Source organism: Plecotus auritus (assembly GCF_963455305.1).
Source record: "Plecotus auritus genome assembly, chromosome: 4".
Classification (NCBI taxonomy): Eukaryota; Metazoa; Chordata; class Mammalia; order Chiroptera; family Vespertilionidae; genus Plecotus; species Plecotus auritus.
In genome coordinates this window covers 147,461,628-147,487,488 of record NC_137775.1, presented here as the reverse complement: position 1 = coordinate 147,487,488, position 25,861 = coordinate 147,461,628, and the positions used below count along the sequence as shown (strand labels likewise).

The 25,861-nt window shown below is 38.4% G+C and overlaps 1 protein-coding gene across 47 annotated transcripts in view; it reads right to left on the bottom strand.

The window, feature by feature from the left end:
• NRCAM (neuronal cell adhesion molecule) overlaps positions 1-25,861 on the bottom strand; it is a 278,384-nt gene that overhangs the window by 143,082 nt on the left and 109,441 nt on the right. For 41 of the 47 annotated variants that reach the window (XM_080663312.1, XM_080663313.1, XM_080663306.1 and 38 more), the window contains exon 3: positions 6,959-7,025. The exons of the other annotated variants lie outside the window; for them this stretch is intronic. The gene's annotated coding sequence lies outside the window, so the exon portion shown is untranslated. The remainder of the gene's footprint in view (positions 1-6,958; positions 7,026-25,861) is intronic. 47 annotated transcript variants of the gene reach the window in all.

The window sequence follows — 25,861 nt, the reverse complement described above, 5'->3', positions numbered from 1 at the left end:
TAGCTACAAGATAATTCCTTCTATGAATTTCATAGTGTATAGAGTCACTCTACATTATAGCGTAGAACACTTTTGTGAGAGGAGAATATTTCTGTAAAAAACCTCCTAGATCTGTGGTTTTGTTTATAAAGGCTCTGGTGTGAAACATACACACAGAAGACCCATGTGCAAATGGGCTCGTGTGAGCGACGCAGCAGCGGGTGAGGAGGCACATTTCGCACACCTCAGGTGCAGTGGTGGCTTAAGGAGGCATCGCAGGAACACATTAATCAACACATTCAAGGAATACATTAATCAACGCTGCCACGTCAGCTGGCATGCCCCATTGTTTAACCATGCATGCTAACGAACTCGAGGCAGCCATATGAATGTGAGTTTCCACCATGCTGCAAGAAACAAAGCCCCTCAGGATCGGCCCCATGCACCACATCCTACCCTACGACACTTTCAATAGAAATCATTCTCTCCTGTATTTGCACTAGTTTATGGACTTGCTTTCTATAACAGTCAACCAGAAACAAAGACACTTTACAGACCAGCTAAATTTGACAAAAGCTATAGAAATGCCTTCTGCAGATATGAAAACTTGAATCCTTCCAAGAGATTTTTTTTCTTTGCCTTACAAAACGCACGCTGTAATGAAAGGCAAAATAAAACAAAACAAAGCAAAGCAAGGAAAAATAAAAGTGCAAGCATCTATTTGTGTATGCAGTCAAATGTGACAGCAACATACTGCATTACCAGCAGGGGCCTGGGTCTGGCCGCCTGCTCCACACTGGGCTTCATTTTCCTCCTGGGTAGTTCCCTAGATAACCCTCCTGTCAGGATTTGACTCCCTCCAAAAGCAGCCAGGGATGAAATGTCCAGATGCTGGAAGGAAGGGCTCTGATAAAACCCCCACAGAACTCAGGCACACATTTCTACCTTTGAGTGTACAAGGTTCCGTGGACCTGAACATTTAAGGCTTTCTAGTATGTATTATCAACACTCAGAGTACCTTCCCTTAGTAGGTTATGGTGCATGAAATTCAATAACTATTGACTTTGGCATGAGAAGGCTGAACATAAAGATCATCATTCTGAATTAAAAAGGGATACCATTTATAATTATTATTTTGAATAAGCTTCATCTCAGGGGCAGAGTTATTTCGGCAGAGGTACTTGTTGGGAACACAGGTCGCAGGGCAAAATTCTAGTCATTTCATTAAGTCCCCACATGAAAGTCCATGGTCCATTGATCTAGCCTTATCTCATCACCAGCTCTAACTCTGATGACACTAGAAAACATTTAAAAACTGCAAGCCAAAAGTGCAGCAAGGAAAAAAAAATCTAACCCAGTGAGTATCTGCAAATAGCTATTTGCAAAGGTCACTGCATCAGCCCTTTGGTGTATAAATGCTAAGTTGCTACACATTTCCTCTTCTGGAGTGACTCAGGCAATTTTCTCCTTCCAGTGTCAAAGCAGGTATTTCTCTCCCCTAGACCACAGTGGGAGTAGAGGGGAAGAATGCTTGAAAGTTGCAGGGTTCCTCTAATGACTGCTAGCACTAATTGTCCCTGCCACAAAAACATAATGCCACCATTCTGCTCACTCTCTCACCCTTATGCAATCATCCACCTCTCACCCATCTTCTAAGAGAGCATGCTGATGTCTTTTTTCAGATACCTTTCAACAGCTCTTTCTGAGCCTTCAATGACAGTTAACAAACTGAGCAGTTCAGAGTAGTGGGAGGGGAGTAGGGTGAGTTTCCAGAGGAAAAAACAGTTGTGTCCCATAACAATTATGAGGACAGGCCCTAGCTGGTTTGGCTCAGTGGATAGAGCGACGGCCTGTGGACTGAAGGGTCCCAGGTTTAATTTCAGTCAAGGGCACATGCCCGGGTTGCAGGCTCGATCCCCAGTAGGGGGCGTGCAAAAGGCAGCCAATCAATGGTTCTCTCACCATTGAAGTTTCGATCTTTCTCCCCCTCTCTCCCTTCTTCTCTGAAATAAATAAAAATATTTTTAAAAAAAGAATTATGAGGACAGGATGCAAAGGGCAGAAAGGACTTAATCAGTAAAGACATCCCAATCATGGATGCCATAACTCAAAGCTAAATATCAGGAAGTGTATTATAATTCAACCTCCCTACAGAATCACTGTACATGTAGTTTAATATTCTTCCATCTGACCTCAGGTCACAGGATGTTACTCAGACTCCACATAGAAATGGAAAGCTGGACAGTACATGAGGATGGAAGAACAAAATGTTCTCTCATTCAGTTTCCAGGAATGCTCAGCTCTGGTGAGCAGCAGTCACTCAGGGAAGGAGTTTGCCACAGTCACAGTGCAGGGACTGCCCAAGGGTGCTAATATTCAAGAGATGTGGTCACTCATCATCAGCAGGACAAAGAGGAAGTTAGTAAGGATAAGAAAATATCATTCTGGTTTTCTGGCTGACTAAATACCTCATGGATTTAAAATAATAAAGATAATCACCATAATGTTGTCTGTGGGTTTTTGGTGTTTTTTGTTTGTTTTGTTTCATCCCTTCACCTTTTTCACACAGCTCCTCTGGGGGGAGGTAGAAGAGGGTATTGGGGGGATAAATGGTGATGGAAGGAGACTTGACTTGGGGTGGTGAGCACATATACAGATGATGTGTTATAGAACTATTAGAGGCCCGCCCGGTGCATGAAAATTCATGCACTAGAGGGGGGCATCTCTCAGCCTGGCCTGCCCCCTCTCATAGTCCAGGGGCCCTCAGGGGCAGGAGGCAACCCAGTGATAAGGGGAAGGCGATGCCCCATCACACCTCTGCTGCTGCCACTGCCATCAGTGCAAGCCTCAGCCAGCCCTGGTTACCTGAGCCTCGGGCAACCCTGGGAAGCCGCCATCTGAGGCTTGCCTGCACCTCGGGCCAACCCTGGGCAGCTGAGGGGCTGAGGGGACTGGGTGCCGCCATCTTATGGCTGTGGGTGTCACCATCTTTGAGGGTGTGACAGTCAATTAGCATATTCTGTCCTTATTGGCTGTGGGTGCTGCCATCTTTGAGGGAGGGGCAGTCAATTAGCATATTCATTCCTTATTGGCTGTGGGCACTGCCAACTTTGAGGGTGGGGTGGTCAATTAGCATATTACCTCCTTATTGGCTATGGGTGCCACCATCTTTGTGATGGCATGAGGGTCAATTAGCATATTCCCTCCTTATTGGCTATGGGCGTCACCATCTTTGTGATGGCACGAGGGTCAATTAGCATATTCCCTCCTTATTGGCTATGGGCGTCACCATCTTTGTGATGGCATGAGGGTCAATTAGCATATTCCCTCTTTATTAGATAGGATATTCCTGAAACCTATATAATTTCATTAACCACCGTCACCCCCATAAATTCAACCAATCAACAAAGAGGTGAATATCCTTTGTGTAGATTTAGATCTCTGTCTTGGTTTTTGTAAGTTCTAGGCTTCCTGGGGTAACTGCTTTATTCATGAGCTTTTCAACTCTAGTTTCATGAGTTAAGTATTCCTTTTGTGGATGATACAAGTCTCCTGGATTTGTCTGCTGTCAAATAACATGGATAAAACATGGATAAAAACATTCTCAGCTTTAAAATGATGCTATAGGACAAAATTTTGATAGATCTCTTTACTGTCAAATAGTATTAAAAACAGTAGTCCCACTGGGCTTTGTAATAAAATATTGATTCAAATTTACAGATCAACTTAATTATAAGATAGTTTTTTTTACTGTTATCAGTTTTACTATTACCTATTCAATATATGCAGTTGACCCTTGAACAACACAGGTTTTAACTATGTGGGTCCACTTATATATGGATTTTTTTTTTTCAGGAAATGCCTGTACTGTTTTTTGAACAATAGTTGGGAGTCCGTGGATGTGGAGGGGCAACTGTATACACTTATCTATGCTATTTTATATAGGGGATTTGAGCATCCTTCGATTTTGGTATCTGGGAGGTCCTAGAAACAATCCCATGTATATACCGCGGGACAACTTAAGGTTTGGGGGAGTTAAGGTTTGGGGGAGTTAAGGTTTGGGGGAGTCAAAAGTCATACATAAATTTTTGACGGTATGAGGGCTCAGGGTTTCTAACCTCTGCTTTGTTCAAGGGTCAACTATAATTACCATTCTCCTGAGACATATGCATAATTTTAAAAAGCTAGTACTATGAGTCCAGGGGGAATAACAACTTTCAAGTCATTAACCAAAAACAATCATTAAAGAACTCTGATAACTTTTCAGAGATTTCTTTTTATATAGCTTGCCAAAAGGGGCACGCTTTAAGGTACAGCATAGCCAAGATTCTTCACAGACTCGTGGTTACAACCAGAACCAAACTTATACAAATGCAGCCAGACAAGAAAACCAGTCATTATATGGAGTGTTTTGGGGGGTGTCCCTTCTCCTTGATCTGGTTGCTATTACAATTCCACCATTGATCTCCTGCATTTTAATTCAAAAATTTCAAGCCAGGTGGAAGGTAGATTTTCCTTGGAGAGAATTTACACATTAGCATTAATGATGAATGTGAACACAGTTTTTACATATATACTGGAAACTGGAAGAGGTAGCACTTTCCAGAGTGGGCGTTCACACACCATCTTTCGGAGAACATAACACGCACACCAGTGAACGTGGGAAAGACTACTGAAAACAGGAGCTACAAAAACTTTCTGATTCTAATGTCAGAGGCCGAATTCTTGAATAGCCTGGGGACTTCTGAATACAAGTGTGCTTTAGAATTTCGGGAAGTTTTAGGGAGTCTTTGTGAGACCAGGGAAAGAAATGGGGAAGACAACTCAGTATTTAGTTTCAACCCGATTAAATCATTTACAAAGATAAAATGAGATGTTTTAGTGGCTTCAGTAGTGCATGACAACTAAAAATTCACTTCATTCATTTAACAAAAGACTGGCCCAAAAGATTAATGGGAAGAATGTAGAATTGAAACTTTTCACTATGACAGCCTAGAAGATAGAGATTTTAAGTCAAATAACTCTCACACAATGAATAAAATAGAAAACAATAGAAACTGCCAGGTAAACTCCCTCAGAAACCAGCTGAGAGCACCCTCAAAAGTGGGACAGCACCCTTTATTGAGCCCCATCTCTGCCCCCTTAAAAGGGCCGGATGCATTCCTTTCTGGTGGTCCCTTCCCTGGCCTTGTCTTCATGTATTTTCTCCTTTTACTAGAAACAACCATTTACAGATAAGTTCCTGGTCTTGCTGTCTTTTTACCTCTCCTACGTATCACACAATATATTACCTACAGAAGAACTTGCAATAACTTACTGTTGATAGTAGTGTTTCATTGATAGGCCACTCATACTTAACATCATTACTATTAATTCCTAGTTCCTAACAACTGTGATTTGGTGAATACAGACTTTCATGTCCCTGCCAGATGAATGGGTCTTGCTATTGTATTACATTGCTTTACCTCACAGGTGTTCTTTATTTTATGAAATATAGACACTTGTTGGAGGGGTATGTATAGATGTACCAAAACATTATAAAAGAAGACATTTTACATTAACTAAGGAAACTTTCAATTAAAACAGCCATTTATACATATTTTAAGGCTCTTGTGGTATTGGTCATACTCAACTCAGCAATTTTGTTAGTCTTCACTAATTTTCACTTCTCAAGAACTCTTCAAACAAAACAAAATGTGTCTTATTTGATTCACAAAGCAGCGTTCTTAGTTCCCAGACTACCAATTTGGGGATTTCTGGTAATATTTTGAAACAGCATAAGAACTAGTCATATAAAATCAGTTTCAATACAACACAATGAAAGCAAGTTCAAATAAGGCACGAATCATTTCCTCTTAAATACAAAACAACATCCGAATGAATCAATTAAAGAATTCTTTAGGACAAGGGACATGTTTAGAATATTTTACTACCTTAAAATCTTGCATACAATCTTATTTTCTTAATTAAAGTCCATGAGAGTTTATTTGCCAAATGAAACCTAGGAGGTATGGGACTAAATGTCTGAACAATCATGCTCTCATAAAATTTTTAAGAAAGCCATTATTGGTTGAGATATGGTTCTCTGAACTATGTTCCAGATCTCCAAGTAAGATATTTTTCATGAAGTTCAATATTATAATAATGGCCTTTCAGAAGGCATCATAGGCCTGGTAGAGTCCATTCTAAAGTTGATAATTCTAAGTGACTAAATAAATGAAAACAGAGTGAGCAGTGGGAGTGGGAAATGAGGAGGGGGGAGGGATTTACAAAGCAGAACACACATATCAAAGTAATATTTAAACTTTCCAAAAGGACTTTTGTATTACTTGGATTTCACTGTGAGACAAGAAAAATCACGTACAGATAGTATGTTCTTGGGAGGTTTTTGATAAATGATTAAATCAAAAAGAAAGCTTTTTCTTATAAATGATTCCTTGTCATTTTATCTTTAATTCTTTCAGAAAATATTGTTTACTAGCAAGGCTTTTATTCTACTGTCTATTTCCTGAAGTTTATGACTCATAATTTAGTAAAACAAAGTTGTTTTACTATGAAAGGACACGAAGGGCTGGTTTTCTTCACTGTGTGTTCTATGTGTTTTGTCCATCCTTTTTTACAACAAGCTTTTGCATCTATATTCCTACTCTATATTTTATTATGTTCTCTGGATTAAAATGTATTAAATAAGGCAGTAATATTATATAATCACATCATTTTATGGTATAATTCCCTTCTTTTTAAAAAAATACTTTTATTGATTTCATAGAGGAAGGGAGAGGCAGAGAGAGCTAGAAACATCAATGATGAGAGATGTTTCAAACATCCTGCATGCCTCCTACTGGAGGTTGAGCCCGCACCCCGGCATGTGCCCTTGACCAGAATCAATGGTACCCTTCAGTCCGCAGGTCGATGCTCTATACACTGAGCCAAACCAGCCAGGGCATAATTCCCTTCTTTTAAGAAGGTAAACTCCTACCTTTGAAGGTCTGAATATGCTGTTCTTCTTTTTAATATTTAAAACCAAATGTCTTCTCAGTATTGCTCTGTGGGTTGAAGAGTAGGGGGAAATGTTAACAAGCCATTTATCATCAATCATAGCAGATTGTCAATACATTAGTTCCAAGTGACTCCCTGATGGGAAAGACAATTTATAGGAGGGCCCGGGAAGGGAATTATGAATAGATTTGGCAAAACACTTCACTGCTGGTTTCAATCAAAAGTGACAGCAGAGAGGTAACTCAAACTGTGGTGGCTATCCTCTTAATGGATCTCATCCCAAAGAGTCACGTCTATTTTCTCATTTCAGTTTAGGGGAATAGAGGTTTTCGTAATGCTTTATACCGTGTGGCTAAAATACTTTCTTGCTGTGGGCTGCTTATTATTATTACTATCATCATTGTTATTTAAAATGTTCATTTAGTAGAATTGGAATTCTTTTGACTGTTTTTGAAAGCCCCCAAGTTTTCAGTGAGGATCCTAAGTAGATGATGGGAATAGACAAGAGAGGAGCAGCACACCTGGGCTAGGACAAAGGCTCAGCTATGGACAGCTCCAGAGCTTGGTCCTCTCCAACTCTTGTCTCCTCAGCCTAAATGTTTCCTTTGCAAATATTCCAGCAGAAAATGAGCCAGAAAAAGACAGCATGGAGTACAATCACAGCGGAGGGCATTAGGTTTCACTAGTTGGTTTTTTAGACAACCAACTCAGTGACATCACGGTTTTCTAAAGGAGGATTTGTGGCTTTTTGGACGTTGGATTTTTGGAAACAGAAGTCATACTATCAACCTCTGAAAAACCCTTCAGAGACGAGAAACAAGTGTCAATTCAGGAACTCCTGGCTGCACTCAAATATTAAGACAACTATGAATCTCAAATGATTCCTTTAATAAAATAAAAGATCTGTAATCAGCTCAGATGTTTTAGTTTATTCATGTGTTATAGAGTATTTTCTGTATTAAACTGCAAAAAGCTTTATCTTAATTACATGTAAAACCAATCGTAATAGAGATGTTCATTGGGTTTGATGCAATGATATTTTATCAGAACAAAACGTTAATGTTGTGAAGGTTAGCGGTTCTTCCTTGGAATTAAAAGCCACTTTTAAAAGTTCCAACTTGAAAAAAACTCTCTAGCGGCATACAAGAAAGAATCCACAAGGATTTGAAGCTACGTCCACAATAATAATTCAATTCTACAAACATACTGAACGTTTACTATGTATCTGTCAATATATTAAACATGAATAAGGAAAAAAGAATAAAATGTAAATAAGACATGTTTCCTACCATAATGGATCTCAGTACAGATGCTAATGGGAAAAACAGAACTACTACCAACCACCATAAAATGCACTATTTATAGAACATTATGAGGCCACAAAAGAAGGGGGCATCAAAGAAGGCTTTCTACAGGAGATAACAGAGGAGTTGAACCTTAAAGGTGGGTAGAAGGGGCATTCTGAATAGAGCAAAGGCAGGAACCGAGTAATGACAATGACAAAATGGGTGATGTCATCCAGTAGAGCAATGAAGCTACAGGCAGAGTGATGAAGGGGGTGGGGGGCAGGAAGTATGGCAAAAAGGGGATGCTACAGAGGTCACTTGGAACCAGAGTGTAAAGGGCCTCTTGAGCACCTCCTAATTTATGAGTCTGGACTTGAACTTGACAGCAATGTAGACCTATTGAAGATTTAAGGAGAGATGAAAGAACACTTGTCAGTACTGTGAGTAACTGATGGAGAGAGGGTAGAAATTTGAAAGGGAGACTGTTTAAGGGGGTGTTTCAGTTACCAACATACAAGATTATTGGCTTCTAGGGGTAACCACTGCCTCCTCCATAAGCCCACATTTGCCTTCTCCCCAAGAAGAATCAGGGTACACAGATGGAACACTGATTTAGGGGTAAGAACACTGATTTGGCCATGATAGCTGGTGGTATTGCACATTTTTTACTTTATCAATGGAATAATTTTGTGATTTTCTGTTGTCCCAATATGTGAGTGCACCTTGTAGGTAGAATTTTATTACGTCAGTAGGTGGCTGTGGTCTCATTTCTCTCCTCTCCACCTAGCCATCTCTCCATCTTCCCGCAATCTCTCTCTTTAGGGCAGCTCAGCTCTGCTTTGGGGCCTGCCCAGGACCTGAGGCAGGTAGATTAGCCCAGTGACATACTTTACAGTTGAGAAACATCCCTATGTGTCCTCTTTTCCTATTGCTGGATGTGGGCTTTGGATCCATCTTTCTCTTCATATTGCAAGGTTAATGTCTGACACTGGTTTGGGCTCAGGAGAATGAGAGCCTGCCTAATGGAGTAGTTTACATTCAGGTCATTCAAGCCAACCTCACTAGGGTAAAGAACTTGTGTCCTCTTCTAGCCTATTGTAGAGCTCTGTATTGGGACTCAAGACCAAGCCTCAGCTAATAATATATTTGTACTTTCTTTTGCTTTGTCAATATCAGCACTACAAATATCTTATTTGGGGACCTCACAGGCCGAACAGAACATAAGCATTCTTGTGTCTCCTGGCCAAAGCATGCTACAATCCTTCATCTCCAAAAATTCATGGTAAGATGTATATGCAACTCAAAAGGGTAGCCTATTCCTTCCTTCTTAAAGTCCATCTAAAACAAATTTCTGTGTATGGTAAAATCAATAGAAACTTAGAGAGTGCTTTAGCTTGCTGACCCAAGCCCTTTATGGGAATATTCACCCTAATTATTTGGCACCCTTCACTGTGAATGAAGAACCTATACCACATTGCTGTGGATCAATTGCTGAAAATCTGTTTTACAGATGACCAGAGGCCACAGCTAAATATGGGAAAATGAAGCAATCAAAAACACATGTCAATAAAAATAAATCTACTGTAATTTTTACCTATAAGAGATAATTGGCTACTACTATGTCCCAAACCCTGTATACATATTGCAGGTGATGCACCAATTCTGTAATTATCCTATTGCTTCAACACACAGGCAGAAACTGAAGCACTGAGAGGTTAAGTAAATGACCCTATAATCTGTAATACAATACTGCTTCTGTCTAAAACCAAAACTTGCCGCTTCTTCATCTTTACCCTATGGCTTCTGAGAGAGGACAGAATAAACTTGGAGTTAGGGTGCTACTGAGATTTAAGGGGAGGGCAGAAGTTGTCAGAAAGAATGGTCAGACTGAGAGGAAGGTATTGAGGAAGCCAAGAACTAAGAGGATCAGGAGGGGAGGAGGATGGTCCACAGAGTCAAAGCCTGCAGGAAGGACCCAAATGGGGAGACCTCAGCAGCTGTCAGTGGGAAGTCCCCGCAGCCTGAGCTGGTAACTCTCACTACCTCCCCGACAACTGTGATTTCCAGCTTTTAGTGACACCTAACTGCACTATCATTTCGATGCCCCTCTGCCAAGTATATTTTTTATGAATAATGTTTCACAAAAGCAACAGGAATGAAAATACTACTAGGAATGGTTTGGAAGAAGATGTTTTTAAACATAAATTTTAAAGAAGAGTCAATGTGGCTTTTTTGATTAGTTTGGATAGTTTTTAGTATAATTCAATTCAGCGCACATTGCCCTAAAAAGAACACATATGTAGTTTTGCATAGGTATGGTTTCCCATATGCATTATGTAGAACCATTATTTCATCCTTGCTATTATTGATAGGGCACTGCTTCCGTTTTAACCTCCCTGTGATGATTTAAACCCTCAAGCTTTACAAAGACCACCAGAAGACTATGTATTAAGTGTATTGCCACGTCAGCAATTATGCCAAACATTTCTAGGGAATGAATTTTTGTTACATTCATTACTCTTGCTTTGACAACTGTGTCAATGAGTTTTCATCACTCTAAAACACATTTAGATTGACGGAATAGAGTAATACATCATTGCTAAGGATTATTTTTCCAATAACAAAGTAACAGTTTCCTTTTTTTTTTACCAAAATATAATCAACTTATCCTAAATCAAAAGGTCAAGATGAGATCTGATGTAATTTAAAAGTAGCCTTCAGAAAAGATGAATCCCATCTAGGTGACAAATGTAAACCCAAAGGCCACTGTACACACAATGAAGCAATTACAATGAAAGTAATTCAATGGTGCATAAGTATTACATAAAAATTCAATAATTCAAGAAAGTGAGTACTTGCCTTAGCCACTCATAGAAAAATGAAATATTGACCCTCCCCTAATCTTTCCAAAGTAGATGGAACTATTGATACACATGAAATTTTTGCAGAAATTATTTTTGTTTTTTAAAATGTTAGAGTCCATAACATTTAATACAACTGAAAATCTGTTATGGTAAAAACTAGTTGGTACAAATGATCATCAAGCAAAAACCCCCAATATCTCATTTGGTTTATACTCTCTGGAATAACTATGAGGATCTTAAACATGTGTATTCTTTGGTTCCTATAAGATGAATTTCTAAAAATTGGCCATATTGATGATATAGCAAAGGATAGTTTACATTAAAATATCAAGCATCTGACCCCTCACGCTTACTCTGTTTTCATCTGTGAGAATTATTTCCTATTTATGCTCTTTAAAAGTAAACATAACTGAGAAATACTTTTTAGAATATCAATTTTGAAAACCTTACATGTAACAATATATTTATGCCACTACAGTATTACATATTTCTGTAGCATGCAAAATTATTTTGTGCTTTTATCACTTTAAAATTATGGCAATTTACAAACTTTATTTTTTAATCTTTGGTCTTAACAGAACTTCAGTAGTATTAAAATCATGGACTAACTCCGAAACACTTATTTTTTCTTAACTTCCTGCTTTTGACATGATCTTTTGACTGAATTTGGGGTCCATTCATACTTATTAACTGGAGAGAAAAGGATAAACAACCCTATTAAAATTGGCATTTGTCTTTGGTTTCTCTGGGGTATGTCTGTCGTCCAGCAGCTTAATTCAGCTTGGCGTGGGAAAATGCCAAAATCATCTTGAAACCCAGTTCTCTCCATTTCAGCAGGCTACAAAACTAGTCCATTCCAAAAAGCATAGAGCATGGTCTGACATAAAGCAGGTTCTCCAACTAGTACCTCAACCAGACGGTGCCCAGAGGGGCCAACCTCTACCACCACCTGGCTGGCTAGTGTTCCAGGGACACAAGATCCCGACTTCTAGCCCCAATTTTAGCCTCTTGAAAGACTAATAAATTTATTGAACTTGGGACCAACTCCATGACCTCTTACATGCCAGGATAGGAGCAAGGCTGATGGGATCCATTCTGCTGGGAAACTTGCAAGTGAACCAAAGTGCATCCTGCTTCACTCTTCCAGGGAAAGAAAACCACTGAGCCCTTGGTGAATCAAATTAAACAGATTGAAGACTGACCACATCCAGAAGCTTTGACTGCTTCAAGTGACATCATCATTTGCTACCTTGGAGACTGGTGCCAACATCCAATAGTGGGCAAATTACATTGATCTATGGCAGGATGGACATATGCCATCTTACTGTCTGTCAGTGCACACTGTCACATACATTATTGTAACATTTCATGGTACATTATAATTGGCACATTTTTATGGTTTTATAGGAGGAGTTAGTGTAAGTATACATAGAAGCCTAGTGGTCCAGTGTACATTCATAGTTAGCTGTCACATGTAGAACGCTTGTGGTGAAGAGGCTCCTGTCCAGGGTCTACATTTCTAGTTCCCCCTGCATCTGGGTGAGACTGTGAGATGTAAGAGAGCTAATGTGTACCACTTCTTTGCCCAGATGCTTAAGAAGCAAGTATGTCTTTCCCACCACCCCTTATCTCTCCACTGCGGGCTGGGTGTCAATGCTCAGTGTGACTGGAAGTCCCAGGGCCTGGCCTCTGCCAGCACAGGTCCCTAGGGTGAGGAGCAGAGAGCCTTCCCTTCACACAAATGATCTACATTATGAGCACTAGACTGTTCTAGGAATGGAACTCTAACCCAGTGAAGTTTTTACAATTTGGGGGCTTATTAGACTGGCTAGCTCTGCCCTCTCTAGTAGAGTCAGCATGTCATGAACATAATAGAAACCTTAAATTGAATCTATTCTTCATTGATCCTTTTTCTGTGTCTATAATCTAACAGAAACATATTTAATTTTAAAATATTAGTGTACTCAGAGCAGTAGAACAAAAGTGATAAAAGGATGTAAGTCTGATTAAAGATAATTAAAGTAACAGTGTTTACTTCTCCTAGGCAAGAAAAAGTTTAAGAAGGCTAAATTTTCAGTAAATATATAAAGGTCCTAAGAATTTTTATAGCAGATAATGAGGAAATCTTTTTCAACAATCATTAAAATAAACCAAACAAATAGAGAAGATTTACACGAAACTATATAAAATAGCACTGGACCTAGAACATGGGAAAGATTGAAAGCTTTTGAGAGAATCTGGTTCAGTAGGTATAGGCAGGGCCTGGAAATCCACCTTACTAACAGACAGCCCAGGGGGTCTGATGCAGGTGGTCATGGGACACACACTGAGCAACAAGGTGAAGAATGCCTCTAGGGCAGGGGTGGGCAAACTTTTTGACTCGAGGGCCACAATGGGTTCTTAAACTGGACAGGAGGGCCGGAACAAAAGCATGGATGGAGTGTTTGTGTGAACTAATATAAATTCAAATTAACATCATTACATAAAAGGGTACGGTCTTTTTTTTTATTTCAATAGTTTTATTCATTTCAAACATTTTAACAAGAAGAATGTAAACACTAATTATTATAAATTGAAACTTCAAAAAATGGAGGAATCATAGCACAATAACATACCTTATATTGAAGATGGCAATGGCAAAATAAAATTGCCTAACAAAGGAAAGGTACAAAAGCCTTTCAAATTAAACTTAAATATAATAAAATAATTTAAAACTAAAACAAATAGAAAAGAACAAAATGTGTAAACAGTAAATTAAACATTTTCTTTAGTGCAACTTCCAAATTATGCCCGGGACGTACCGTAGATGTAGATGGCAATGTAGACTGGGTTGAAAGGTTTTTGGTCTTTAAAACATCAACTTCAGTGGGAACAGTGTTGTTGGTCTCCTTTTTGGCTAATGCTCTGATACTGTGCTCTCCAGGGGCGTGTCTCCCTACATCACCACGATAACGTGTCTACGCATTCCCAGGGTGATGTCGGGGGTCGCGTCCAGGAGCATTACAAGGAGCCTCTGAAAGATTGAGTGGTTGTTCCTTCTACTGAATGGGCGGATATAAATCCGCCCACTCAGAAGAAGGAGCTGCGGCCGTGTTTCCCGATGTTGCCATGTTAACACTGCTGCTGGTGAAGGAGCGGAGGGGAGAGCAAGAGAACCCTCCGCTCTTTCGGCTCTGCGGGCCGGATATAACAGCCGAACAGGCCGGATCCGGCCCGCGGGCCGTAGTTTGCCCATGGCTGCTCTAGGGTAATGATGGTTAAACAGTGAATACACCACTTTGTGATATTGTCAATTTCCTTCCTAGAGGAAAGTAAAATTGGGAAAAGTTTTCATCCACAGGATGGAAAACACACTCTGTCAACAAACATTACAGAGCTCTGGGAATCAAGACAAGTAAGATATGATCCCAATCATTAAGCAGCTCAAAGTCTTAGGAGAGTGACCACAAATGTATATCGGTGTGTGTATGCATGTGTGTGTGTGTGTGTGTGTGTGTGTGTGTGTAGAAACTGGTGATGAGGATACAGAATGAAACAGAGGAAGGGTAGGCACCTAATCTTATTCAAGAAGCAAAAGCAATTCAACTTTACATATTTACATATTGAACTTCCATGTAAAGTGCTGGGGGAAAAGATTCTAGAGCAGTGGTCGGCAAACTCATTAGTCAACAGAGCCAAATATCAACAGTACAACGATTGAAATTTCTTTTGAGAGCCAAAAACCGACTTCTGCGCATGGGCCACGAAGTTTCAATCGCACTGTACGTGCGCACCCGCACGTGGTATTTTTTGGAAGAGCCACACTCAAGGGGCCAAAGAGCCGCATGTGGCTCACAAGCCACAGTTTGCCGACCACTGTTCTAGAGCAAACAAAAAAGTTTTATAAAATCACATGGCTCTATGAGGAGTTAGTGTTTAATGGGTAGTTTCAGTCTGGGGTAATGACAAAGTTCTGGAAATGGATGCTGGTTATAGCCACATAACAATGTGAATGTACTTACTAGTAATACAACTGAACTGTACACTTAATGGTTAAAATGGTAATTTATATGTTAAATATATTTTACCACAATAAAAAAAACATGGCTATGAAGTTCTTCAAACTTTATAAGTTAATGAATAATAGGATATTTGCAGGAAAAATTTCAACTGACATCCTACACTATCCCATCAGTACTTTCTATGCCTTTGGAAAGTCAGGAAAAATTAATTCACTCAACAAATATTTAATGAGCAACTACTATGGCCCAGGCATTGTTCTAGGCTCTGAAAGTACAGTAATGAACAGAATTAAAAAAAAGTCCTGCCCTCATATAGCATTTATTTATTCATTCCCTCATATACTCAACAAATATTAAATGTCCATCACTTACCAATCTTTATGTTGGGCACCAGAAATACAACAGTGAAAAAATAACAATGAAAAACTTAGCAAACCAGACCCTTCTTTGCCTCCATGAAGATTATAGTTGACTGCAGGAGATAGATATTGACCAACTAATCACAGAAATTAATCTAAAATATCAACTTTGAAAAGTCATCAAAGCATAGATATGTGGAGCTCCCAGAGTGTGTGGTGATGGGAATTGGCTTAGTCAAAGAGGTCTGTCTTTCTAAATGATGACTGAGCTGAGATCTGATGAACAAGGTTGGGAAGGGAGAGTGTGGGCAGAGCAGAGGAAAAGGGAGAGTGGTCTAGATGAGGCTAAAGAAGCATGTGGGGTTCAGGCCACACAGCACCCACAGATCTTTTAGTCTTTATTTATTCTAAGGGCAGTGGGACCCACTGATGTACTTTAAGGAGGCTGGGGGGTACAGGGAAGAAGGAATCACTTGATCAAAAATAATACTTACTTTGCTGCTCTAACAATTTAAAAATGACCAACTGAAAATGAGAGCAAGAACTACAAATGAATTCCTATATAATTATAAAAGTAGGTGAAATTCTTTGAAGCTTTCAGATGAAAGATAGTTATTAACATATCAAAGAATTATCATGATCAAATTAGAAATTATAAACATCACTCCAATTTTTAATTCTCTAGAGTTGATCAAAACATAGAATCTCTTTAAGTTCTATTATATAATCTACTAATGAAGCTGAATTTGATTAACAGTGAAACACCCGAATTTGTAAGCCTGGTAAATTAAGTTGCTCACACTTGATTAATACTGTTTAAAGTGAATACTTTGGGGGGGGGGGGAAGAGGAAGAAACAAACAGTGATACTATTTTATAAAAAAGTAAAGTGTATTAAACATCACAAAATATGATTACTTAAGCATCTTTCATTAACATAAGGTGATAATGGATTTGACTGGGGGTTGTGAACACACAGCACAATATATAGATGATGTATTATAGAATTGTATAACTGAAACCTATATAATTTTATTTACCAATGTCACCCCAATAAATTTAATAGCAAAGTAGAACTAAAACAAAACATAAGGTGACAATAGGACATTTAACTAAATGTTGCATCAATTTGATTAATATTTAAGAACTTGAACAAAGAATCCAACCCAGAGATAGTATTTCTTCCTTTAAAGTATGGTATCAATGCTAAAATTTACCGTTGAATGGGAAAAAATTCAGCCTGGCATAATGCTGTATGCAAAGAGTAGATATATAAGGTAATAAGAAAACTCCACCTTTCATATATAATCAAGTTAGTCACATGCTCACTATTTTATTTTAAGCAAATTTAAAAATTCACTAAGTAGGTGACAGATGTGTTTAAAATTCTGTGTTTAAAATTCTGATAGGAAAGAGCAAACTTGATTTTGTCAAGAGCTAATCTGACATCTGAACAACAAAATAAATTCCAGACTATCTCTCAGAGTTCAGAAAAGTTGACCCATATAATTTGCACAATTCACCTTTTCACCAAATTGTTATTTATACAATTGAGATCTGTGAATTTGTTGTTCTGCTTAAATTACCTTAAGAAGGCAATGCATATAGCCAGAAGAATGCTTCCAAGGACGTTTTAGCTTTATTTTATTATAAACCACCAAAGCCTCCTTGATTTCATGGGTCCTGGGAATTAAAGCTTATTTGCAGAAGCCTCTACTACCACCACTTTCTGAAATTTAAGCTTCACAAAGATCTTAATTGTAAAGTTTAATATGAGTTGATTTAAGGCTAGCGATTTTATTGCTCTATCAATTTACACTTTGGTCTGAGCAATTTAATATACTTTGGATACAAAACGTTTTTAAATTTCATCTGCAAAATTCTTCTGATTTTTAACGCAAAGTTTTAAAGGCCTAACTAAATCATCCATTGTTACCAAAACTGTAGTTCATATTCCTAGCAGGTGTTACAAATAACAAGTCAGATGGTAAAGAAAGGGATAAATATGCAGTAAATCAGATTTAGGAGCAGTAAAAAAGAATGAATGCATTTTCCATAAAAGGAAGGGAAGAAAAATGTTTTTTTAAATTAAAAATATAATTTGGTTGTACATTTGCTGTTGTTGGCACTAAAAAATCTCACTATAAAGATGAAATGAAAGAGGTGTGAAAAACTTTCAAACATTTGGGTAAAGACTAGACATTTCTTTTCTTTCTTTCTTTCTTTCTTTTTTACTATTAGTATTCAAAGTTGGCAATCTCTTTAAATGCTCTAGTTTTCTAGTCTCTTCTTGCTACAGACATGAACTCACAAGCAGTCCTCCAACTTTTATTTTCCCCTTACAACTTCCTGATTAGTTTGCATGTTCACTGAACTGAATTTGAGGTCTTTTCATAATACACGGGAAGGAAAAAGAAATGAACCCCCACAGAAACAAAGTAAAATGGGTTCCAAATACAACTCTAATGTAGCTTCAGTAATAGTAATGTCTATTCTGCATTTCCCATGATATTGATGGGAATTTTGTCTCCATCCTAATGAGGATTCTGTCTCCATTTCTCGGTTATCTATGCAAGCATGGATTGTCAATTTTAGTTACACTGTTGTTGTTTTTTTGAACCAAGGGGAACTTTATTAACTTAAAAAAATAAAAGCAAAGGAATTCAAACAGGACTTTAAATTATGGCTGGGAGGACCCCCAATCATACCTAAGCCTACCATGACAAGTTTCTCCATAGTAGTGACTGGGCAGAGGGGTCTATTCCTGGTCAATACCATAATGGCTTTGGGAGTCTCAAATCTCCCTGTTCTCTAGATCCATCTCCCAACTTGAGAATTTGAAACCCTGGTCTTATAGAAATCTGAAATACTATTAGTTCCAGGTCACTAACTAAAGTTAAGTCTGAATATGAAGCTGTCCATTTAAAAAGAGGTCATCTTTAATGCAACCTGACCTGTATTAAACTAGCCATTACTTCTAAATAAAGCAGTTAAATTATGAATTCAATAGCTTACCAGGTGACATTCAGCAAATTACTTCCCCTCTGTGTACAAAACGGGGTTAATAATCCCGACCTATCTCTCAAGGTCTCTGGAGACAATTCTGTTAGGAATTGTCTAAGTGCTGTATAAATGTTGCTGGTGTTATGAGAGATTGGTTTTATTGTCATCAGAATGCCACCATCATAAAAAGGAATTCAGAGGTTTAGTCAGAGGTGAATTAACAAAGCAAGGTCTATGCAAATACAAGTGCTCTCTGACCTTGGATCACTGAGCTTGACAAACTGCACAGATCAGAATGTAAATGAAGTTTGCATTTTCAGAGACAGAATTCCTTTGCTTTGAAAATCATTACTTTGGAAGCAAAACAACCATTTGCGATTTCCACCACTTTTTTTTTTTCATTATTCTCATTGATACTCGCAGCACCATTTGCATTAAAGCATGACATTGGAGAATCCAAGGCCTTTCTGAATCAACTCCCTGGCATACCCAGGAAACATGCCTATCAGTAGACATGGGCTGTGTAGGCACTATACTTCTTTCATTTTAAGTTTTATTTTTTTAAATTGTGTGATCCCAAGACTTTCATTACTTTGAGAGAATATAAATTCTCTTCCTCAGTTAAATTTCCATGATTCATTCATGTATTTGACAAATAGTTAACTACTGAGGACCTAGTACAGCCGTGGGCAAGCTACGGCCCGCGGGCCGGATCCGGCCCGTTCGGCTGTTCTATCCGGCCCGCGGAGCCGAAAGAGCGGAGGGTTCTCTTGCTCTCCCCTCTGCTCCTTCACCAGAAGCAGTGTTAACTTGGCAACGTCGGGAAACACAGCCGCAGCTCCTTCTTCTGAGTGGGCGGATTTATATCCGCCCATTCAGTAGAAGGAACAACCTCTCAGTCTTCCAGAGGCTCCTTGTAATGCCCGTGGACGCATCCCCCGACATCACCCTGGGAATGCGTAGACACGTTATCGTGGTGATGTAGGGAGACACGCCCCTGGAGAGCACAGTATCAGAGCATTAGCTAAAAAGGAGACCAACAACACTGTTCCCACTGAAGTTGATGTTTTAAAGACCAAAAACCTTTCAACCCAGTCTACATTGCCATCTACATCTACGGTACGTCCCGGGCATAATTTGGAAGTTGCACTAAAGAAAATGTTTACACATTTTGTTCTTTTCTATTTGTTTTAGTTTTAAATTATTTTATTATATTTAAGTTTAATTTGAAAGGCTTTTGTACCTTTCCTTTGTTAGGCAATTTTATTTTGCCTTTGCCATCTTCAATATAAGGTATGTTATTGTGCTATGATTCCTCCATTTTTTGAAGTTTCAAATTATAATAATTAGTGTTTACATTCTTCTTGTTAAAATGTTTGAAATGAATAAAACTATTGAAATAAAAAAAAAAGACCGTACCCTTTTATGTAATGATGTTTACTTTGAATTTATATTAGTTCACACAAACACTCCATCCATGCTTTTGTTCCGGCCCTCCTGTCCAGTTTAAGAACCCATTGTGGCCCTCGAGTCAAAAAGTTTGCCCACCCCTGACCTAAAAGGTACCAGGCACTGTCCTAGGTGCTGGAGACAACAGTAATAAAGCAGAAAGTCCTGCTCTCCCATGGCTTATATTCTAGTGGGTGGAAACAAATAGTAAGCAAAACAAGTAAGCAAATAAATATAATAAGTTAGAATGAAAAAATAAAGTATGGTCAGAGGATGAGAGTGCAAAGATAGGGAAAGGCTACAATTTTAGATATGGTGGTCAGTGATAAACTTCCTTGAGAAGGTGTGCCTTGAGGAAAGATTTGAGGGACTTGAGGGTGAGAGCCATTGGGAAAGGGCTTTGTGGGTAAGGTGAGGGTTCCAGGCAAATGCAAAGGCCCTGAGGTCAGAGTTTACGTGTTTGAACAACTGTATTGAGATAAGCTGAAGGGAAGTAAGCTGAGACAGGAGGGCCACATACAAGGCTATTGCAATAGTTCAGACCAGATATCTGTGGCTTGATCCATGAGGGTGGCACATTAGGCTTTTAATTATTAATCACATCCTTCTTCATCTAGCTGTGGTTTCTTATTTGGAATACTTCTAAGAAGGTATTTTTTCTTTAATACCTTCCCTTCCATTCCCTCCCTGTCAATAATATTATTTTCCCTCTGATCAGACCAACTTAAAAAGGATCAGAACAGGCCACATTTGGATGTAGTCAAATCAGCAAGTAAACTACTGTTAAAAGATAAGTGGAGACATATTACACAATTGTAAGAGTTTGAGGAAAACTCTATTTGAATCAGACAGCATCCAATCTAACATATACAAAGGAACTCCGAGGAGCTGTATAAAATCAAAGACTTTTATAGGCAGAAGGAAGTTGGGAACAAGGCAAAAAAGCCAGTTGGTTATTAGGTTACTTTCTTTTAGGGGATGGCAGGGGCCTATCAGGCAGATTACCTAACTATTGCTGATAAAGTGATTGCTGATTGACTGGTTTAAGATTCCATTTCTAGGAGAGCTGAAACTGTAAGTTAAGTCTTATTAACATAAGTGACTCCATTTTGGGTCTGTTGTCTTGTTTTTAACATTGCCCTCCAAAAGCACAAGTGACTTGATAGGGTTCTATCCAAGTTCTCAGTAAAGACACCTGCCACTCTTCAACTGGCACTGCATCACAGCACAGACCGTGGAGTGAAAGCCTCCCCCTGAAGTGGGGGTGGGTGGGGTGAGGAGCGATAGCAGATTTTCAGTAACCTCTACAAATCTGCTCACATGTTGAGTCCCACTAGGAATGCACAAAAACAGTTTTTGAAGCAAACTATTATCCTGTGTTTCTATGCTCTTATGTCCATATAAAACAAAGAAAGGCTCACTGCCTTTTAACTGTGTGTAACACTTGGTGCTTTAAAAAGTATCTTTAGCCAGGACCACTTTCATTAGACACCAGGTACCAGGCAAGCCCAAGTGTTGAGTCCTGATTCCCACGAAACAATAAGGGCAGACATTCCCTTCACAAACAGAAAGGCGATGGCTACACTGGAGCGCAGATCCATGTGTACTCTAGGAAGGAAGTGACAGTGGCTACTACCTGGTGCAAAAAGGAAGAAAATACGTTAGTCTTTACAGCCAACCTAGAGGAAAAGTTCTTAGCAACTTCAGGACCAATGGTGAAGGAAGAATGTGCACGCAGAGAGCTCTTGGAATACTGTGGCAGCTCCTCTAGGTAGCTGGGGGTACTCTTGCTTTTTAACTGGGTCTCATTTTTTTGCAGAATAAAAAGGAATAAGAATTTCCATTCTATAAATGAAATAATATATGACATTTATTAATGGATTATTACTTTAAATAAATGATCTCTCTTTTCTTCATTTTGGCTGACTAACCAGAAAAAAATACATCTTAACATTTAGAAAAAAACGTGTTTTTTTTTTCCTGAACTCGAGGTCTACCCTTGAGCCCTAGTTCCTTCAAACATTTACATTCCCTGTTCCTGCATCTGCTTCAGGGCCTTACTCAATGTCACCTTCTCAGTGAGACCGTCTGTGGCTGGCCTTGCCCAAAATGGCAACCTACACCCAACTCCATATCCCATTTTCCTGCTTTATCTTTCTCCTTAGCACTAATCACCATCTAACATATTATGTATTTTATTGATTTATTCTGTTTGCTGTTTTCATGAGTATAGAGATTTTTGTCTGCTTTTGTTCATGCTATATTCCCAGTGCCTAAAACAATGTCTAACACATGGAGAATATTAATAAATATCTACTGACTAAATTAGAGTGATCGGATAATAATCTTAACTTGAAATGTTATATTTAAAAGGTCAATTTTGGCTAGCACATGCATAGAGAGATATCTGGAAGGACACACAAGAGAATGATAACAGTATTTACTGTTAGGGAAGACTCGAGGGGGAAATTTACATATCATTTCAGAGCTGAATGTACTATCCACATCTTAAGATCATTAGAATGTTTTTATTATCATGCAGAGATATCCAGATGATATGAGTTATGGGCCATTTTTAAAAAATATGTTTTATTGATTTCAGAGAGAGGAAGGGAGAGGGAAAGAGAAATAGAAACATCAGTGATAAGATAGAGTCATTGACTGGTTGCCTCCTTCATGCCCCCTTACTAGCCCAAAATCTGGGAATCAAACCGTGACCTCCCAGCTCATGGGTTGATGCTCAACCACTGAACCACACTGGTCAAGCAAATTATGGGCCACTTTAAATTCTTTTTATAATCTTCAATCGTAAAAAACAACAACTAAATGTTCATATAAAATTAGTTAACCACATAATATGTATAAAAATCTACATGTAAACATATACAATGTTTTTTGATGAGGCATTCAAAGTTAATACAAAAAGACACATTTGATTACTCCTCTACTTTTCTAGTGCTCACAGATCTCACAGGTAACAGGATTAACAGACCTGGCCAGTACCAAAGACAACAGCAGATGAAAACTTCCCAATCATCAGGATACTTTGAACATTGAAAAACTTTATTTGTACTAACAACATGGTTGCAAGTATTTCAACTGGGGCCAAAGCTTGAAAAGTATTTCAGTTTTCCTCTGAATTTCAGAGTGAGGTTATCATACAATTTAGTATCCATAATGAGATTTCCGGAGAAAAAATGAAAGAAACCATGAAAACCAGAGTACAGTCAGGAAAGTCAGAGAGAAGTGGGTTGACAAAGCTGTAGAATTAGACCATCAGAGCAGTTATTTGAAGAGTAAGGAAATTCAGAATGAAAAGAAGGCAGACCTGGCAAGTGAATGCAACTTGAAATAAATATTGTTCTCAATGTAATTCAGGTAAACAAGAGACCTGGGGCGGTGTGTCATATAAAGGGACGATTTATAGATTGGATAGTATATTTCCTGGGAATGGAATGTGCCTTGGAGTCACGAAGTATGGACAATTTTGCAAAACAAGAGTCAAGGGAAAGAAGCGCTGGAGGGATGGAGACGCGTTTCGATGAGAAAAAAGGAAGCATGAACCTCATGAATCATGTTGCCCTTATCCCACGATTCTTTAAACATCACTCAGCTGTTTTAGTGTCTCTTCTCCCTTTTCTCTCACTCTCTTGATTACTCCACTTTCCAGCCAAGGCTTTGATTTTATTTTTAATCCACCTAATGCCAGCTGCTGCCAGAACCTTCCTATTACAGGGCTTAGTTCAAATAGTCTGATCTTTAAAGCAAACATCAGCACAGAGAGTCAACACGGTGTTTTGGAAAGAGCACTGGCCAGAATGCCTGAGTCAGAATTCAGGTCTGCTTGGGGTGCAGCTCGGAATCTTCCTGAATCTCACTTTTCTCATCCTAAAAACGGGAATAATGAGACCTGCCCTTTCTGCAGAAAATAGTTAAGAGGATCAAACTAGATAATGCATACTGCAAAGCACTATATACAAATGTATGTTAATTTTATGGTGATTTTAATGCTATTTTACTATTGTCAGCGGGAAATATGAACGGAGAGAGAAAATAGCAGAATATCTTCTATACACTTGCTCTATTATCCAGCTGTAAAAAGTCAGATAATGGGTTAGGGGTGTTTTCAAAGATGCAAAACTTTGTTGCATTACTATAATCACACCATGTTTTATTTCATGATTCAAAAAACTAAGAAAGTGAATATAATCTTACAGGTGATCTTTGAAGATACTTCATGATCTAAAGATAACAAATCCAATTACGGCATTTATTAAAAAACCTGCCCCTAATCTTTTTCTCATCCTCTTGACCACTGAATTCTCTGGAACACAGGAAAATTAACTCCAGAAACTTGGGGGAAACTCTCAAACTAGTGCAGAAAGAATTACAATATAATCCTTTTTTAAATTAAAAATAAAAATGGGTAAAGCTTGGGCACGAAGGTACTGTATTGTAATAATAAAAACAAACAGGGATGCAGCAGATAAGGGAGAGTAAGTCTGGCTGGGAGATTGTTTTCAGGTAATATAAAAAATGGCCCATGATATCACTAAGAACAAATATGTATACACAGAGTGACAAAATACATTGCAATTACATGTTAACACACCCTGTTGGTGTACCCTTATAGCCAACACAAACCTACTAGCACTTATTTTTCTTTACACCATGTTTTTATTTTATTAGTAAAATACTTGAACTAAATCTTGTATTGCCTTGCCCAAGTCCTCCTTTTAAGTGTTTAACAAGCTCTGTGAGAGATGCTGATCTTTTATTCCAACTCCACTAACCAGATCAGCATGCTAAATAAAAACAAATCAATGAACAGAGAACATGTTTCAAGCAAGCCTTTCCAGTGGGAATACACCTCTGATTTTGGCTTCAGTTTTAAACAAATCATTAAAATGATACCTGAGAGTGGGAACAAAAATCGATCAGTCCCAGTAAGGAGTCAAACGCCACTTCCCTCTGCACAGAAACAAGCACAGATATTACCTTACAAATGAAGTCCTCTTACTGCCTCCCGCTCCTTCCAGTAGCAAGAGAAAAAACCTTAACAAAGTGCCCATCCCAACACATTTCTGCAGATAAAACGTTGGCAACTGAACCTGCTGTGGCCTGACCATGTGCAGGAAACTGTTAAAGTCCTCTGGCAGCCAATCCAAAGCTCCTCAGACCTCTGGGGCCTCCCAGGGCGATCAGCCTGGCTTTGTGGCAATACAATGGGGGTTAAACATTTCCTTGTCTCCATTCAGAAGCTAGAAAAATCTGCTTAGTTGCTCAAAATTATTTAGCAAAATACACATAGGCTCTGGTTTGGTAGTATCATTGTTTTAAGAAAGTAACCACCTTATTTTCGCCTCTAGGGGGAAAATGTAAAGCATTATATAATTTCTCCTTTTTCTTTAAACCTGGTATTAAATCAAAATAACATTTTAGAATTCCTATCTGGTCGTGTTTAAAGATTTTTTTTCTTTACAGGACACAGTAACTGCTTGAGACTGCATTGCTTATATCAGTATCAGTACTTACTTCACAGACACGTCTACTTGCCATCTATATAACTCACAACAATAATTTCTATCTTTTTCCTTCCATGGTAGCCTAGAAACTCTATTTGCTTTCATTAATTAATGTGAGATCTTAATGAAAATAAATATGATAACTTTTTATTTCTCTCTTTTCTCCTACCTATTTATCTCTCAATTTCATTACTCCTTTAGGCTTCTCTAGTCTCTATTGTATTTACCTATCAAACTGTAAAAATGTTAAGTGTTGATTATTATTATTATTGTAAGTCATATATAAGTACACAAATAAAAATAATAAATAGTGAATAGGTATTTTCATTAGAGTCCTACATACATCAGAGTTATATTTCCTAAAGACCTATAGAAAGTAATATTGACAGAGCCATGA